The sequence below is a fragment of the Microtus pennsylvanicus genome, chromosome 3 (genome assembly GCF_037038515.1).
Source record: "Microtus pennsylvanicus isolate mMicPen1 chromosome 3, mMicPen1.hap1, whole genome shotgun sequence".
Classification (NCBI taxonomy): domain Eukaryota; kingdom Metazoa; phylum Chordata; class Mammalia; order Rodentia; family Cricetidae; genus Microtus; species Microtus pennsylvanicus.
In genome coordinates this window covers 120,454,669-120,466,984 of record NC_134581.1, presented here as the reverse complement: position 1 = coordinate 120,466,984, position 12,316 = coordinate 120,454,669, and the positions used below count along the sequence as shown (strand labels likewise).

Sequence of the window (12,316 nt, the reverse complement as noted above, 5' to 3'; positions counted from 1 at the left end):
GTGCATTCAGGTGGTCAGATGGTCTCATCACCTGAGGGCATTTTTTTTTTCTCTGAGGAGCCTGAACTGTGTCACTTAGGAAGGGAGCCACTGGTCACTTTGAATACCTTATTCAGAAGCTAACAAGTATGTTAGGTATGTGCCTCCAGTCCCAGGACTTATGAGGTGGAAGAAAGCTGGGGGACCAGGGACTCAAGGTCATCCTTGGTACAAGCAAATTCTGGACTCCATGGGACTCTGTCTGAAAACAAAACAAAAAGTTTCCAATGTTAAGGATTCAATATTTCATTCTGGAAAAAAAAATCAGATATTCACTTACAGCAAGTGTGAAAGCATTGAAATTGAGAAATAACTTCCAAATAAGAGTTTTGTTGTTTTAGGGAGAGGAACAATTGGACAGGGTCTCAGTATGTAGACCAGTCTAGCCTCAAACTTGTGGCATTCTTCTGCCTCCGTCTCCAAAGTGCTGGAATTTACAGGTGTGTACCGCATCTAGCTCAAAAGAAAGCTGTTGACAGAGGTTTCTGTTCTACCCAGTCCCTCAGCTGTTCAATCCCAAAGAAACACACAGAGGTCTACATTAACTATAAACTGGTTGGCCTAGTAGCTCAGGCTTCTTAGTAACTCTTATACCTTACATTAACCCGTAATTCTTGTCTGTGTTAGCGATGTGGCTTGGTCCTTTTACCAGTGAGGCATTCTCATCTTGCTTCCTCTTGGTCTGCGCAACAATTGCAGACTTGAGTCTTTCCTCTTCCCAGAATTCTCCTGTTCTCGTTGCCCCATCTATACTTCCTGCCTGGCTACTGGCTAATCAGCGGTTTATTAAGGCAATATTAAAGCAATCTTTACAGGGTACAAAACCATTGTCCCACAGCAGAAAGTCAAGCCTTACTGATCTGAAAATATTGGACAAATGTGCTGGAGAATGTCAGTTTGCAGCCCTAGAGATGTATGTAGAGACAGCTCTAGAAATGCCCAGGGAACTGCTAGCCTAAAGAATCATCACTAACATTCTTACACTTAAGAAACAAACCTAATAGGGGTGGAGATATTACTTGTTTGGTAGCATGCTCACCTAACACGCATGAGGCCTGAACACACCAGATAAAATGGTATTCTGCCTGTAATCCCAATACTGGGGAGATAGAGATAAGATGAACAGAAGTTGCGAACCTTAGAACAACGTGAATTGCTCTTGTACACCTGCCCCAGAACTAGACTGGTACAACACTAAAGGACTTGACAAAGCAAAGACTTTTTATGCTCTAACCAAACTGACCTAGAGACTAGAGATACAGTTTAGCAATGAGTTAGTCTTTCCCTACCATCAGGAGGTCTTGAGTTTGATCCTCAGCACTGAAAAACAAACAAAAACAGTAACAAGATCAACCCATTTCTTGTAAATTTAGTGTTTGTTTTTGTTGTTGGTGGTGGTGTGGTTACTATGCAACCCCGAGGACATAAATTCAATCTCTGGATCCCACAACAGAACAAGAGAACAGACTCCTAAACACTGTCCTCTGGCCACCACAAGTGTTCTGTGCTCCCACAATCTCTCTTATACATACTAATAAAAATAAAATTTAAAGTTCAGCCCATAATTATTTGCAATACTCAAAAAGCCCTTGAAACTAAGATATTCCCCTCTAAGTTTGCCACCAAACTTACTTCCCAAATTTAAAAAAAAAAAAAGTCTGTCTTAACTAAGACTCAGCAGCCACAACATTCTGTCCAATGCCTCTGCCATGTGCTGATACTCTGCAGCTGTTTTGTTTTTCTGTAACCATGAAAGTATCAAATAGAGTCAGAAATTCTGAGTGGGGTACTGAAGTGATCACTCAACCACTAAGAGCACTGGCCAATCTTCTAGAGGGCTCAGGTTCAACTCCCAGAACCTATCACAGAACCCAACAGCAGCTCTGCCTGGAACTCCAATTCCAGAGGATCTGGTTCCCTCTTCTGGTCTCGGAAGGTACTGCAACTGCATGTATATAATGGAGACATAAATAAAGACAAAATGCCAGCCATTAAAAAAAAAAGAAAAGAAAGTAAAAACTAAAACCGGAGGTGCAGGAGAGATGGTTCCGTTGGTAAAGCACTTACCATTCATACATTAGAACCTGAGCTCAGATGCCCAACACCCACAAAAGCTGGGCATGGTAGTGGCACACCTGTAACTCGATGTTGCAAGATGGGAACAGTAAGGTGCCACTGGCTTACCTGGCTAGAATTCAGCAAGCTCTAGGTTCAGTGACAGACTGTTTCAAAAGCTAAGGTGGAAAGCAAGTAAGGAAGATAGTTGACCTCCACCTCTGGCTTCTACATTATACATCCTTCCCAGTAAATATATATATGATTTTTTTAAAAAGGAATGTTATGTTTGGCTATGGAGGCATTACTTCAGGCCCTGCTGGGCTGTCAAGAAACATATGCATGAATGCATTCATTCATGCTCTTTCAAGACATCTGAAAAGTTCTGAACCCCAAAAAAACCCATCCAGCTTCCAAATTCCTCAAGAGCAGCCAGGTGTGCTGGCACAGGCCAGAAATCCAAGCTACTTTAGAGGTTAAAGCAGGATTCCAAATTTCAGATCTGCTTGGCTAAGAGAGTGAGTTTAAAGCTAGCCTGGGCAACTTAGTGAGACTCTGCATCAATAGCAAGTGAAGAGGGCCGTGCTAGAGGGCCTGAAGGGCACCAGCCTTCCCTCTGCCACTGTCCTAGCTCTTTCCCAGTTCCTCAGAGAACAGACGATCTCACACATTATTTGTGTGTGTGTCACTAACAGCTTACTCACTAATTATCCAGTCAACTAGGAGTGTGCTGTGGGTGTCATATGAAGAAACCCTTATATCTTCACTTTAAACGCACAACTGTTTCCTAGAAGTGATAACTGCCGATAACCACCAAGTGTATTCTATTGTGTGGCTACACTATTTGTTCTAATTAAATGCATGAATCCACCTCCCCACCAAAAAGGATGGCTGGGGAGACAGCTCAGTGGTAGAGTGCTTCCCTACCATACTAGAGGCCCTAGTTCCAACTCCCAAGAATCATAGTAAACAAACAGAAAACTGAGCACACACTAGATAAGCTGGGGCTTTTTTTTAGATTTATTTATTATGCATATATACAACGTTCTACCTGCATGTGCACCTGCAGGCCAGAAGAGGGCATCAGATCTTATTACGGATGGTTGTGAGCCATCATGTGGTTGCTAGGAATTGAACTCAGGATCTCTGGAAGAACAGCCAGTGCTCTTAACCACTAAACCACCTCTCCAGCCCGGTTAAGCAGATTTCTAACTGTAGACAGTCACTGTGCTTTTCTCTTCTGGTACCCAAATCATTGTGTTCTTGAATGAACACATGCACACACCTACCTCTTATTTTTTAAGCAACAAAACAGAAAGATGACCATGCGTGGTGGGGAATACTTTTGGATGGTGTCTACTGTAATCAGGGATCTTTACAAGGTCAAAGTAAGGCAGCAGTGTCACTGTAATGAACAGTGATTCACAACGAACATCGGGCTTCCGGAGTTCTCCGTGCCAGGCTCCTAGGCACTTCTGAGCCCAGTCCAGACTATCACTTCTGCTCTCTGGCTGCCTGCTGTTCCATCCTTGCTAATGACGGAAGTTGGAAAGTGGTCTTTGGGTTTCTGAAACAGGAGGAAGTGAGCTGTAGAAGCTGGACTTTAGACAACTGTTTTGGCAGATGCCCGATTCTTTCCTCCTTACAGACTCTGGGCAGAAGGTAAGGGCCCAGTTCTGCCTTCCCGCCTTAAGTCTGGATTAAAGGCGTATGTTATCTAGCCTTAAGAAGCAGACCAAAGGTATGCTGTCTTCTTGCCTTAAGGTCTGGATCACAGTGTGCACTCCATTTCTGAATTATGGTTCATCCTAGATATGGTCAAGCTGACAACCAAGAACAGCTATCATCTACGTAACTTAGCATGCAGGCCAGGCCTTGTAGCATTCTTCTCGGCTTTGCCTTCCAAATGCTAAGGTTTACAGGAATGCCCAGTACTGGCCAGGAACACTGCTAGGGTACCAGCCATGAGTGGTGATGTGCTTTCGGTGGGAGATGCAAGCAAAGAGAAAGTGTCACAGTGTCCACAAACTGAACAGAGGAGGCCATGTGAGAATGAGGGAGGAGCGTCTGCCAGGGTATTCTCAACGGCACATGACAAAACAGACAGCAAAACTGCTGGTGTTACACGTTGCTATGTCAAGTCATGCACTTCAGAATAGCAGGTGGACTGTCCCCGCAGGTACACATCCCACGACACTGACCCCCAAACAACAACAGGTGTCTCGGCTAGCTCTAGTCAGTGGGAAGATTCAGAGAAAGGGATGTCCCTCCCAGAATCACTCTTGCCAAGGCGGTGGCTAATGCATCTGGTCTTTTTGGCAAGTTAAAAGAGGTAGGAGGAAGGTATTTCCATTACCCGTTCTATGACAGAATTGTTTTGCTGTTGGTTTGACTACAATGCACCTCAAAATAAAAGATAAAAGGCCGTGGTAGTTTGAATGTCACTGGCCCCCATAAGCTCATAGAGTGGTACTACTACGAGGTGTGGCTTTGTTGGAGTAGGTGTGGCCTTGCTGAAGGAATCACTGTGGGGGTGGGTTTTGAGGTCTCATATACGATCAAGCAATGTCCAGTGTTCCAGACCATTTCCTGTTGCCTGCACACTATAGGACTCCAGTTACTTCTCCAGTACCATGTCCGCTTGCATGCAGGCATGTCCCACCATGATGGCAATGGACTGAACCTCTGAATAAGAGTTGCTGTGGTCATGGTGCTTCTTCACAGCAAAACAAAAACCTTAACCCAGACAAAGGTGTTACTCAACATCCAATCAAAGGTAGAATAAAAAGTGTTTGTGTAAGATACAAACTGAGAAGGAATAGCAAAACTTGTCCCACGAAGAAAACTCACTAGGAAAACATCACCACGGGTAGAAGATAATTTTAAAAGCGTAATGAGGCAACGGCTATGCAGGAAGATGATAAAGCAGAAGCAATGAAAAGCAGGAAGGGCTGACCAGAGGCCGGAAGCTATAGGAGGTACTTGAACCAGGAACTGGAAGTTCAGAAAGGAAAAGGGAAAAAACACACTTCAGAGCTGAAAAACCAATTAAAAAACAAAACAAACAAAAAAGCAGTAACCCATGGCAGCATTTTAAGGACCATCTGTGAAAGATGTGAAGGATGGGAAAGTTTGAAAACTAATTAGATAGGAAATGACAGAGAAGATGGGCAAATGGGAAACACACAACTGAAATCCCAAGTCGCCAGAGAAAAAGACCAAAAGCAATGGAAGGAACAGGTACTTGAACACCCAGCACAAAGTCAGACCAGGATGCAGGGACCAAGGGAAGGCAGGCTTGCAGGCTCTCTTGAAGCAGTAGCTAGAAACAGGTCAGAGGTGCTCTGTCCCAGCCCCCAAGGAGCTGTTCACACAAGATGGTGGCCTAGAGAGGACAGCAAGCAGAAACCTACAAAGCTCAGAGTTTAACACCTGTTGTGGAATATGCATTCATCGCTATAAAATCTTGACATTTATTATAATTGCTTCTAATGCCTTTAAAGAAATGCAACTTTACTCATTTAGACGGAGACTATCATGAGCCCCTCTAATCCCAAGTGTCACCACCATTAGAGGTTCCACTGTCCTGCCACCAGTGACTTATTTTTACAAACATGTTACCACATACGTACATGAAGGTGTAACATTTGTCTCACATGCTTTCCAATTTTATATAAATGCAACCATACTGAATATTTCAATTTACAGTCTTTTTTTTCTTGGCTTTTTAAATTAAAAAGTTTTATTTTCTTTTTATATGCATGGGTGTCTTACTTGCATGTGTGTCTGTATACCATTTCATGCATGGCCCTAGAGGCCAGAAGAAGGCATCAGATTCTCTGGAACTGAACTTACATGGGGGCTGAGAACCAAACCAGGGTCCTCTGGAAGAGCAGTCAGTGGTATTAATGACTGAGTCATCTCTCTAGTACCCTTTCTTGGCTTTTTGAGAGCTGGCCTTGAACTTGCAGCTCTTGTCTTGGCTTAGGAAGTGTTAAGATTAGAGACTCCAGCCATCACATTGAGCACATCTCTGAACTGATGCCTATCTGTACAGATCCTTCTTTATATACCCTAAAGTTAAACTTGTTACCTATCCTAGGATCCTCAAATTGCACCCCCAGGAATAAAGAAATGAATCTGTATATTCAAGAAAAAAAAAGACTTCCTTGTGGATATATAGAATATTTATGACATCTTTATTCATGGTAGCTAAAAATGAAAAACTAAGCCATGAGGCATCTACACCCCAGCACATCAACCAGCAATAAGTAAGAAGAGAGGGTGGGCTGGAGAGATGGCTCAGAGGTTAAGAGCACTGGCTGCTCCTTCAGAGGTCCTGAGTTCAATTCCCGAAACTACATGATAGCTCAGAACCCCTCTATAATGAGATCTGGTGCCCTCTTCTGGCTTCCAGGCATACATACAGGCAAGGCACTGTGTACATGGAAGGAGGGATGGATGGACAGAGTGCCAACACATGCAACAGCATGGAGCAACTGTGCTAATGAAAGAACATTTACTCAAGAACAGGCGTATGACTCCATTTATTAAGTTTTAAGATAAAAAAAAACCAGAATTATAGATGCCTTAAAAGTGATTGTAGACCAGGCTTTCCTAGAAACAATTTTTTTTCTAAGCATAATCCAAACAGAACACTCCTCCCTTGTGGCAAACACAGGCACTGGACTAATGAATGTAGATCAAAAGATATTCAAGTTAACCTTTTGCCACTGGAAACTCCATGACGGGCCTCTTGCAGAACCTATGCCAAATCTGATTCAGCCATTTCCTGCCATCATAGAGAAAACTCCTAACCAAATCAATTAAATAACCTAATGCCTAGTGTAAGAAGTCATACTGCTACTCTGGGTAACAGAACAGCTACAGAAGAGAAAACAAAAAAACAGGAGAAAATATAAAGCAAGTATTTTGGCAAACTTCTATAAATGAACAAAGACCAAAATTTAAAATATGAACAAATGACACTGTCATTGAAGGTCTGATTTCATCAGAATCTTGGCCCAGAAATTGGCCTCTTCAATATATAAATGTTCAGCTTCTAGGGATCGGAACTTAATCTCAGGTAAAGCAGAGAGCGAGATGGGTCGAATATATAGGGCCACAAGGACAGAAAGGAAAATTAAAGTCATATGTGGCTAACATAGCAATGAATTTGTGGGATGTAATTTGTTATAACAATGGAATACTCAGATTAGCATTCCCTCAATCTTAAGGTTAAGAAACAAACCTTAAATTAAAATGTTTCTGGAAAAAATATTACAAGATATTATAAAGTCACCAACCACTCAGACTGTACCAGGGCACAACAGCCACACCTTTAAAATGCTGACAGATAGACCCCTATGGCTGTGCAGCAGCTGCTGGAAACGGCCAGCAAGCACTTTCCTCAGTCTGCAGTTTACCATACATGGATGACACTTGACTATCGGATTCAAATACACACACTTTACAAAGACTGTCTGAAGAAGAAAGTTTTGCCTTGTTGCAGATCACAAATTGCTCCTGGAAAATACAAGAAGGAGAGTCTATTAATTATTTAGGCTATAAAATAGGTTTACAAAAAATTAGACCCCAAAAGGAGCAAAGTGGAAGAGATGGACTGCAGACTCTTGATGACTTCAGAGCTCACTAGGAGACATCTCCCAGCTACATCCCGCTATTGGGATAAAATCTGACCAACTGATTAATTCACGCAAACTCTTCGATGGTGACAAGGACTTAAACAGGCAATGATTAGCTGAAGCTGAGAGAGAATTGGCTTTGGTAGAAGAGGAATTACAGAAGGCACATAAGATTCCGATTCCATGATCCCCAACGGCATTCTGGTCTTATCACCCTCCAAACATTCCCCTTCAGGAATTCTTTTTTTTTGGGGGGGGGATTTTCGAGACAGGGTTTCTCTGTGGTTTTGGAGCCTGTCCTGGAACTAGCTCTTGTAGACCAGGCTGGTCTCGAACTCAGAGAGATCCGCCTGCCTCTGCCTCCCGAGTGCTAGGATTAAAGGCGTGAGCCACCACTGCCCGGCCCCCTTCAGGAATTCTAATGCAGAAGGAAGATACTATCTGAGAATGGATCTTTTTATCACATAAACTGAGTAAAATATTAAAAACTTATGTGGAAAGGTTTCTGAGTTAATTTTAAAAAGAAAATTGAGACTTTGTCAATTAGCAGGAATAGACCCAGTAGAAATTATAGGACCTTTTAATAATGATGAAACTGATAAATTACGGGAAGAAAGCGAATCCTGGCAAAGAGTTTATGGTATTTTGGGGGAGTGATCAACAAATATCCCTGAAGCAAGAGAATTCAACTAATAAAGATAATCAGCTGGATCTTTCCTTGCACCAATAATTGGAACCCCTACATTCTATACCGATGAAATAAATCAGGAAAGGCAGGTTGCAGATCAGAAGATTTAAGTAAAGTAGAATAAAGCCCTTATGATTCTGTTCAAAAGTCAGAATTACATGCTTTTCTCATGGTACTAAGGGATTTTAAAGATCCTCTCAATATAGTTACCAATTTGCAGAAAGAGTTGTTTTGCACATTGAAACTGCTGAACTTATACCAGATGCTTAAGAATTGACTTTATTATTTATTCGGTTACAAAATAAAATCAGAAATAGGAATCATCATATATATGTAACACACATCCGATCCCATACTGGTTTGCCACTTTCTCTAGCACAAGGTAATGCAGAAACTGATCAATTATTGTTTGCTTGGAAATTATTGTTTGCAAATGTGCTTTCATAAAAATCATATCAATAGCAAAGATTTTTTTTTAAAAAAAAAAAAGACTTTTCTATCACATGGCAACAAGCCAAGGAAATTATAAGGAAATGTCCCACTTGTTCTTTATACAACCCAACCACACTACCTGCAGGAAGTGACCCAAAGGGTACTCAAAGGAATTAAATCTGGCAAATGTGTTTCATTTTGTAGAATTTGGAAAACAAAAATATGTACATCACACCACTGAAACCTATTCAGGTTTACAAGGGGCAACTGCTTTGAGTTCTGAAAAGGCGGATTTGGTAATCACACATCTGCTCCAAGTTAGGGCCATCACAGGTATGTTATGCCCGAATTCTGGAACCCAAATCACCACGAGACCAACTCTGATGCAAAAACACTGACTCTTTATTCACGAGTTAACTCCAGACAGCAACAGCAATAGAAACAACACGGGATTTATATAGGGGCAGAGGCTCGGGAAAATTCCAAGCCTCAGAGCTTGTGATTGGCTGTCCCCTAGTGGTAGAAGTGGGAATTCCACAGTTCCAGTCTTGGGACTGGCTGCCCTCTGATGATGTAAGGGGCTTTCCAGGCCTGAGAGGAATTCCCAACTGCCAGTAACTGCCTGAGGCCCTGACTGGTCCATTTTCTCTGCTCAGGGATTGGCTGGTTTCGAGTCAGGGGGTAGAAATGGCTCCATTTCCGGGGCCAAACTGTGTTTCTTTTTCTCATTCTTTCTATCTTTTTAACCCTAATCTTGGGGCCAAGGTGAGTATCTTTGTTATGTCCTGAATCTAGGGACTTAGTACGTTCTTTTGGTCCTAGTTTCAGGGTTCAGGGGCTTTTCTCCGGCTCTAGGTTTGGGGACTAAGTGTCTCTTCCCCTGATTCTGGTCCCGTTTTCAGGTTGTGTTTCTTCCCGAGTTGGAGCTTGGAGCCTAGCTATTTGGGGTCTGTGTGTGGGCTGTGGATTAGAGATTTTCTGGGGCCTAGGACTCTCATTCCCCCCCGCTAAAAGTAACAGAGGACCCAATCATGGCTCTGAGGGAGTATACTGAGACTATAGTCCCATCAACTGTACTGGTCCTCCCCGTAATGAAAGCCAGTAACTAATTAAGGACACAGGGTCCAAAAGAAACTATAAGCATTAAAGATGAGTAGGGCCCTAGCAATGCAGTGATTAAGGCTGTTTGCCATGGGGGGGTATTGAATAAATATTTGAGCCAGCCTTGAGCTTGTTCACGGTCCCTTTTTCTTTTGGCTAATCCCTCCCTATCTTCAGCTAGCGATTCTTTCACCACCCGAGTGGTCCACATAAAAACAACATTCTTCTCCCAATGATGTGAAAAGTCCACCTTGTAGGAATATAAGGTCTAGTCCTCTCTTGTTTTGCAGCACTACTTTGGCTAAGGAGGTTAGGGGCTCTTATAAATGGATTATTGATGTGGGATTCCCCTCTGTATGCTTTAATTACCATTACTGAATAAAGTAAACTGTCTTGGGCCTGTGCAGGGAATAGAGGTAGGCGGGGGAAACTAAACTGAATGCTGGGACAAAGAAGGAGGAGTTGGAGAGAAGCTATGCAGCCCCACAGGAACTTTATCCAGTAAGCCATAGACATGTGGCAATACACAGATTAATAGAAATGGGTTAAATTAACATGTAAGAATTAGCCAATAGGAAGCTAGAGCTAATGGGCCAAGCAGTATTTTAAATAATATAGTTTCTGTGTGATTATTTCAGGTCTGAGCTGCCAGAGCAGCCGGGAAACAAACAAGCGGCCTCTCCTTACAACAGGTTATGGAGCTCTCTAACCTTCTATGTCCAAGTCAATAGCTGATCACAGGTCATTATAATATCTGTCTTAGACTGCCAGTGGCCTATTCCAGTCTCTGCACCTGCTAGCCTGAGCCTTAGGAGAATGCCCAATGTAAGGGCAGTTACAGGGTCCTTTTAGTTGGGTCCTTGCAGTCACTGGGAAATTTCTTTCTGTATGGTAAATTATCTTAGGGACCACGCGGACTAATACATAGAAGTCCTTATGTTGACTTAGTATCTGCTCACGAACACATGGAGCAAGCCCAGAAAAGCATGTCCACCAACCATTCTCTGGAAGTAAGAGAAATCTATGAGGAGGTGCCTGAACTGTACAGTTGCATAGGGGTCTCTAGGTGTCAGCCACAATCCCTAAGCAAAAACCAAAACCTTCAACTGCCTGTAATGTAAGCCTTTAAGCTTTTTTAAAATTTTCCAGTCATGAAAAACAAGGCAAGGCTGTGAAAACTTGTCACAGGCTAAAGGAAACTCCGGACACATTTGATACACATTTGAACGTGGTATATCTGAAAGTGCTCGTGGAGGGATAAAAACACAGGTAAGGCCTGTCACAGTGGCGAATGCCTGGAATCCCATCATTTAGGACGTGGAGGCAGGAGGATCACACGTTCAAGTCAACTTTTGCTAGCAAGTCAAGGCCAGCTTGACCTGGCTATAGACAGTGAGAGACCCTGTCTAAATAGGTTATAGTCCCACCCAGATCCCTGTAAATTGGCTATGATAGTGTACACCTGTGATCCCAGCACTGGCATTAAGTTCAAAATTATCCTCAACTACAAACAGAATTCAAGGCCATCCTGAGAGTCATGGGAACCTGTGTCAAAGCCAAACAAACCAAACAGGCATTAGGTAAAAGCTAAGGAAAACTGAATAGAACATATATTTTAGTTAATAATAACAACACATCAACACCGACTTATTAATGACAAATACATCACCACAAAACATTTGACACTAGCTATATATGTATATACGATTTACATGTGTATGCATATATACATACAGTATATATGATATACTGTGACACTAGATATATGTATATACGATTTACATATTTATGCATATAGTATATGATATGCTGTGGCACTAGATACATACGTATATATGACTTACATATATGCATATAGCATATGATATATGGTGGCACTAGATATATACATATGTGTGGCTTAGATATATGCATATATATGCATATAGTTTATGATATGCTGTGACACTAGATATATATGTATGTATGACTTACACATATACATATATATGCATATAGTATATATATTTGGATGTGTGAAGCAGGCAGGGAGACATGGGAGCTCTATTCTGCCCACTCTTTTTTCCATAAGCTTTAAACTATTGGAGAAGCTAACTAGAGAAAGAGTATAAAGGAGTTCGGACAGAGACGGCAGGTCCCTGTGAGTTTAAAGGCATCCTGGTCTACAACACAAGTTCAGAGCAGCCAGGGCTACACAGTGAGATATTGTCTCACAACCTTCTCCTACCCATCATCCATCAAACTAGCATTTACCAAGGTCCTACAACATACCTCTCGGAGCCATGTGCTAACTACCTATAAAAAGATGAATAAAGATGGGCCTGGTGGTGCAGACCTGTAATCCCTGCTAAGTCAG

At 42.2% G+C, this 12,316-nt stretch overlaps 1 protein-coding gene across 1 annotated transcript in view; it reads right to left on the bottom strand.

Moving 5' to 3' along the window:
• Positions 1-12,316, bottom strand: part of Ndufaf6 (NADH:ubiquinone oxidoreductase complex assembly factor 6) — a 146,569-nt gene that overhangs the window by 131,159 nt on the left and 3,094 nt on the right. The gene's annotated exons all lie outside the window — the stretch shown is intronic.